The sequence below is a fragment of the Engraulis encrasicolus genome, chromosome 13 (genome assembly GCF_034702125.1).
Source record: "Engraulis encrasicolus isolate BLACKSEA-1 chromosome 13, IST_EnEncr_1.0, whole genome shotgun sequence".
Taxonomy (NCBI): Eukaryota; Metazoa; Chordata; class Actinopteri; order Clupeiformes; family Engraulidae; genus Engraulis; species Engraulis encrasicolus.
In genome coordinates this window covers 14006907-14014406 of record NC_085869.1, presented here as the reverse complement: position 1 = coordinate 14014406, position 7500 = coordinate 14006907, and positions in this window count along the sequence as shown.

Genomic DNA, 7500 nt, shown 5'->3' with positions numbered 1-7500 from the left:
ATCCTGATGCAGGAATTTTCTAGAAGATTCTTCAACATCGGAGGATTGGGCGATTTTTGACATTCCAGTTTCTAACTCCACAAAAACAAGGCAGAAAGACAAACATTTTTAGAGTGTAACAAAGTCAAATGTTCTATCAAACAGCTTCCTTGGCGGAGGTCTGCACTCTCTGAGTGCATTTCTAGTTGTATTATGCATTATATCATATGTAATGTACTGCTGGGTTGGCAGGTCTGCTCAAGTCGCGTGTTCTGCTGCGACGGCACCATATCATGATAAAGACTTTCCCCTTGGGGACAACTTAGCGCAGCACTGTTGTTGTTGGCAATGTTGTTATGATGTAGTTAAGCATTTTCAGCAAGTGAATAGGGTCGACCCCTGCTGCAGTAAGAGGCTACGGCTATCTTGTACTGTAGATGTGAAATTTTACTGAATCAGGGACATATACACAGTTTCAAATTTCTAATTTATGGCTGGATATGACACAACAATGTGGGAGAGTGAGTGAGAGAGAAAAGGATGACATGACAGAGGTAGAGAACAAGTGATATACAAAGATGATGAGACATATCTAAAGAAACAGAGATCAAGACGGGAAAACAAGGGAGAGAGAGTGAAAGAGGGAGAGAGAGAGAGAGAAAGGAGAGAGAGACATTGCAGGAGTGACTGGCCAGGTGTTGATTGGTTTCGGTTTATTTTGGTCCACATTAGTTATTTCATGTATTGAAATCTCTATCTTGTTTTGCGACACCTTTCCTTCCAACCTACTGTGGCCCCCCTACCCTCTCGCGGCCCCCTAGGGGTCCCGGGATCCTTCTTTGAAAACCACTGGTCTAGTCAATCAGGTGGCAGAGAATGTGCACATCAGTGGCACAGGTGCTGAACAAGACAAAATAACTTAAACAATAAAAGTCCGCAACACTGTTAAAGCTCCTAGCTATTTAATGGGATGACGTTTCGGACCTTCTTAGTCCTTCTTCAAGTGGGACACTTATTATTTTACTTCTCGTCCATAAGGTGTTCATCCCTAGACTGGCTGCAGGCTGGTTCCAACACGTTCCAAAGCCAGCCAAGCCTCTGCTCCCTCCACCTGCATTCCAATGTCAGCACAGTGGATGTGCATGCAGGGCTGGATTAACATGCAGGCTAGATATGGCTGGAGCCTAGGGCCCCCACCTGCCAGGGGGCCCCTTACTGGCCAAAATTGAAAAATGGCAGAATTGTGACAAGAGGCAATACTGAAAAAATCATGTGTCATGTTGAGTGCAGTTGGAATACATGTTATCCTTAATCCCTCGTAATTATGACACTGTCTATGTACATTTCTGGTGAAATTTGCCTTCCGGGGGGGGTGGCACAGCAACCTGTAGCCTAGGGGCCCCAAGCCATCTTAATCCCGCCATGTGTGAATGGGACCTGAGGTAGAGCAGGAAACACAAACACCATTCAAAAACACATTTGAAACGAGCGCTTTCTGCTCTTTATTCGATCAGTACTGTTCTTCAGTTCCGTTCTAGCCACCACAGGTCTGGGCAGCGGTCTGGGCCGCACTTGGCCATTGCAGCTGAAGTATCATATGTTTCCTATTGTGGAGCGTTTTGGGGGGCTGGGGGATAACAGTTTAACTGCATACAGTATAAAATATGAGACAAACACAATGTGACATTTTCTTAGGCCGCCTGAATTAGTTTTTGAGGGGAAGCATCAACTCCCAAAGTTCACACTTCGTCAAAAGCATTAACCATCACAGTTTGGCAATCTCACGTTACACATAAGTGGATCTCTGTGGATTTTACTCGTCATCAATTCTCAATTCCAGCCTTGCCAGACCCAATAATGTACTATACAGTACAGTGTGCTTCCAACTCATTTTACTTCACAAATAACTGCATGTCATTTACATCCAACAACAACCAAACATTTCTTTTTTAAAAATGATCGGGTGGATGTATTCTTCTGGGAGTCTGCAGCAGAGAATGGATACCTGGGCTTGGTTCTCTTGGCAGCTGCTGCTCACTGGGGTGGATTGAGGGTAAATGCGCTTTGACACTAACTACCACCATATACTCGACTACTAGACTCTATAGCTCCGGGGAAAGCAGTGGTGTAGTCTACTTTTTTATGGTGTGTATACTGTATATTTGAGATTTTTTTGAAGTGGGTATACTGTATATATTTGTGCCATTCAAAACAATGGATAAATCAATTTTAAGTGGGTATACTGAAATCCCTGAAATTTAGAAGTGAGTATACTCCGTTTACCCGTGTTCTACGTAGACTACACCACTGGGGGAAAGCAACACACACAAACACCTGCACGCATGCACGTACGCACGCTCACACACACACACACACACACACACACACACACACACACACACACACACACACACACACACACACACACACACACACACACACACACACACACAGGGCCGGATTATTGCACAGGCTAGATATGGCTGCCGTGCCGACTATAGGGTCCCCACTTCCCAGGGTCCTCACAGTTTGCTAAAGGGGGGAAATCTATATCATTGGAGAAATGTAATATGAAGAGCTCTTTTCCAAAATGAGATATATCCATTTTATAGAATGTTGGGAAATTGACATGTTTGTATTGGGTATTCCATTGAATTGCATTGAAATGAATCATTTTATAGAGGTTTAAAAAGTGTGTTCTCAAAACATTTGAATGACACGAAATCACACATAGACTTCTTAACAGTCAATTCCAATATTAAAATGCAAAAAGTCAAAAATGGTGGATATAGCGTTTTGGAAAAGAGCTCTTCATATGTCATGTCAGGTAGAGTTTAGTTTTATGACGCCATATGTAATTTTGTTATGAGATTTGCCTTCTGAGGGGTCCTACAGCAACTCATAGCCTAAGGGCCCCGGGCCTTCTTAATCCGGCCCTGCTCACCCAGAGCTTGTGCGTGTTTGATTGCTCATTTACAGCAGATGCATCCCTAATCAAGGCTGCCACCACCACCACCCCGACCTGCCAAGAGATGAGGAATGAACTCGGAAAACATGTCAGTTAGAACTAGACCTCTCTCGACCCCACAAAGAGAGAGAGAGAGAGAGAGAGAGAGAAAGAGACAGACAGACGGACAGACAGACAGACAGAAACACATACACATGTATGCACGTGCACACACACACACACACACACACACACACACACACGCGCATGTGCACACACACACACACACACACACACACACACACACACACACACACACACACACACACACACACACACACACACACACACACACACACACACACACACACACACACACACACACACACACACACACACACACACACCTGCACTGAGACCTGCATGCTTATTGTCTTCCTGGCAGAATGAGGGGTATTTGTGTCCAGCAAACACATATTTTAACTCACAGCTCTGTGGGTCTTTGTTGATACGATTCACGCAATTTATCTTCTATTGTGGCTCCGCTCAGCATAGCCGAGCACAATTTCCGAATGTTTTGGTATGCGCTCGCCTCAAGCAATTTCATATCTCACAGCATGTGCCAAATGGATTTCATCTTTTCATTTGCTCTATTGTGTGGCACCAGTGGTGTAGTCTACTTTTTTATGGTGGGTATACTGTATATTTGAGATTTTTTTGAAGTGGGTATACTATACATATTTGTGCCATTCAAAACAATGGATGAATCAATTTTTAGTGGGTATACTGAAATCCCTGAAATGTAGAAGTGGGTATACTCCGTATACCCGCATTCTACGTAGACTACACCACTGTGTGGCACATAAACAGGCCTGATGGTGATCACATTTCAAAGAAAATGAGAGGATGGGGTTGCATAACCTCAGGACTTTTTTGTGTGCTACCAATCCATCTCTTGGCATCGTACAAGGGAGCAGTGGCTTAGTGGCTAGTTGGTCTTTCAATCTGGAGGTTGTAGGTTCGAATCCCACCTGACCTCTCCCCACTCCATCACTGGCTGAAATGTTCTTGAGCAAGGCATCTAATCCCACAATGCTCCCGGGGACTGTAACCAATACCCTGTAAAATAATATCTGTAAGTCGCTTTGAACAAAAGTGTCAGATAAGTGTAATGTACATGAATGGTCCTCTATATAGCTGGACATATTTTAGTAAAGAGAACCCTCAGCAAAAATTAAATGATAAATAAATGCAAAACATTGTGAGAAAAGAGAGAGCTGCATTTAAACATCTAGGGCAAATGGATTGGAGGAGTTTTACAGCGCCAGACTGCTTTGATCACGTCCCATCTGGACAAACGTTTATATACTAGATTAAAACGATTTCAGTTTAAACATCTCTTCAAAGCAAACCGCGTGTAATTAGAAGAGCAATCAAATGCATATCAAGGATCCCGCCGTAATCTCTGAGTCAGCCTGTGACTAAATAAGACATTTGATGTAAATCTCTAATTTATTGGGCTAGCTATTAAAGACATGATGCCAAAATCTCATATTTTTCCCACTGTGAAATACTCCCCTTCAAAAGCGTGACCTGTGAATACTTTCTGCAGTGTGAAATTTACAACCAATACTACAAACTCCAACTACAGCCCCCAGTGTTATAACTTTATTAGATCATCAACTGACAGCGAAGAAGCTTGTAAAGAAAAGAAGGCCATTACTTCCTCTCAACATGATAAAAAAAGTGGCGATGGCGGTGCTGCGGAGTCAAAGGAATTTTTATGGGCATATTTAGATACATTTACAAACTGACTGCTGCTTTAATGGGTGAAAATGAGAATGTTGACCTGTTTTTTCTTTTCTTTTTGTAAGAGCACACAGGCGAGCTGAGCCACAGCAGGAAGCTATACCATATAACCAAAATAAGAGGAAGCGCTAAAGACAGATCTGTTTCATCTTGAGAATTGCATTAGAAGGGCCTTGTTCAGCTCCTATAATCTTTATTACCTCCGCCGAGGAGGTTATGTTTTCGGTTGGTTTCTCTGTCTGTCTGTCTGTCTGTCTGTCTGTCTGTCTGTCTGTCTGTCTGTCTGTCTGTCTGTCTGTCTGTCTGTCAGCCAGCAGGATGACTCAAAAAGTTAAACGGATTTTGATGAAATTTTGTGGAGTTGTTGGAAATGACAAAGGGAAGAAGTGATTGCATTTTGTGGTGATCCGGCTAACGATGAGGATCCAGGATTTTTTTTTGAAATATTCTTGACCATTGTGGGATAGGGCAAATTTTGACATTCCAATTTCCAATTCCACAAAAACAAGGCAGAAAGGCTTGAAAAAAAATAGGGTGTAACATGGTCAAATGTTCTATCAAACAGCTTCCTTGGCGGAGGTCTTCACTCTCTGAGTGTAGGGTATTTCTAGCTTACCCTTTGCAAAAGGTTCCCAACACTATGGCAGTGGGAGAAAAGACATCATGTCGGTGAGCAGAAGGAAGGTGGAGGTGTACGTAGTCTCCCAGCAGGTCCTCTGACAGCTTTGACCAGGCCCAGGCCAAATTAACTGGAAGGGCCCCCCTCTCAAGGCATACAATCATTACTTTTACATGATGTTTTTGATTTCGAATTAATAATTCAGACTTAAATATTTGCTGCGGGGGGCGGTGGTAGCTCAGGTGGTAGAGGAGCCGTTCGGCAACCCAAAGGTTGCAGGTTCGAGCCCGGCTCGGCCTGACTCCATCGTTGTGTCCTTGAGCAAGATACTTAACCCCAAGTTGCTCCTGGTGGCAGGATGGTACCCCGCGTGGCAGCCATGGCCACTGGTGTGTGAATGTGAGTGAATGGGTGAATGTGAGGCATAAAATTTAAAGCGCTTTGAGTGCTCGAAGGAGTGGAAAGGTGCTATATAAATGCAGTCCATTTACCATCCATTTGATAGTTTACTTTTAAGTTAAGAGGTGTTTTCAAAGCGGAACTAAGCTTTATTCAGAATTAAAGTCAGTTAATTCCGAATTAAATGCCTCATGTAAATGTAGCAAATGCGAATTCCACCTGGGCCCAGGAAAATTGGCCCGTTTGTCTCCCCACCTCCCGTCGGCAGACCTGCTCCCAGCCAGGTGTTGATGGCCTTCTGCCTGGAAAGAGGCATTCTGCTCGTGTTGTTATGCATGCACAAAGTAGATAGGGGTGAATGTTTATGTCTGGATAATAAACTGTGTGTGAACTACACAATATACTTTTCACAACAAAGACATTGCATCATGTGCAGTCTCACACGGTACATCTTACAATTCAGTTTGAAAAAAACTGACATGATGAAGAAACATTCTGCAGTCTATTGTCCTTAGATGAACCTCCTACCATTTTTTGTATTACTACACCCAGTAATCAGATATGTTATGGTGCTCCAAAATAAAGACTTTTTTGGCAGTCATGATCTCATTGTAAAATATTTAAGTCTTGCAGGCAATAAATCCTACGCTAGATGTAGAAATGCTCTAACAGGTTCGAACAGCTTTACAGAAATCAGAGGCTTATGAGGGCATGTCTCGAAAGCAGTTTGATTACTGCCAATCCTTTTGCTTACAATGCTATTTTAAAAGTAGGCACTATTTCAACAAAGACAGAGAAGATGAATCTGTGTTTTAGCACGCACTCGCACTATTTAGCAGACAGGTGTGTAGACAAAAACGAGGTATGACTGGGCCAAGGCTGTCAAAAGGCCTCATTCGGTAGGCACAATGTCTCCATCCACTCAATCAGATCAAAGTGCCTTAATTAAACTGACTATAATGACAAAGTTTCAATCAGATGATATTGATAGTCACATTCCATTGTATGATTGCTTTTTAAGGTGCAGATTGTATCTGTATACTTTTGCACCCTTAGCGCAGCACTATGGCTCTCAGTAATGTCATAGCAATGTTGTTATGGTGTAGTTAAGCATTTTCAGCAAGTGAATAGAGTCGCCGCCGACCCCAGCTGCAGTAAGAGGCTACGTCTTGTGGACCTGCTCTTCGTTTGATTTGAGGGTTTGAGTATTTTAAGTGTACTCTCTCTGTGAAACTAAAACTGTAAAATTCAAACGCTAATGACCAAACAAGTTTAAGATTCAGGCACTTAGTTGAGTGTGACATTGCACTGCATTACATTAGCTATAAAGCAGCCATTTTCAGAAGTCTGCGATGGTTGCCGAGACACATTGACAACCATTGTTCCCACGTGTTGTGGGTGGAGGTTCAATTATAAAATTCTTACAAAATAATGGAGATGATTCACATCTTAATTGCACAGTCGTCTCCACCAAATAGACAATAAAAGTCAAATCAACTCATGTCAGCTCTGAATAGCCATTGTGAGAGCTCCTCCAACACATGAATATGTGGTCTGTGCACAGGCTTCCTTAGCAGACCGGGCTACAGTAAGGACACTGTCCCCCATGGAAAGCACAAAGCCATCTCCTGTGTTACTGTGAAAGCATTCGATGGAAATACAGTCAATAGAAAGCCACCACCAGATGTCTTTACAGCATTCTTCATCCTCTCAGACTCACAGGCGCACTGTTTTTGACCTACAATTA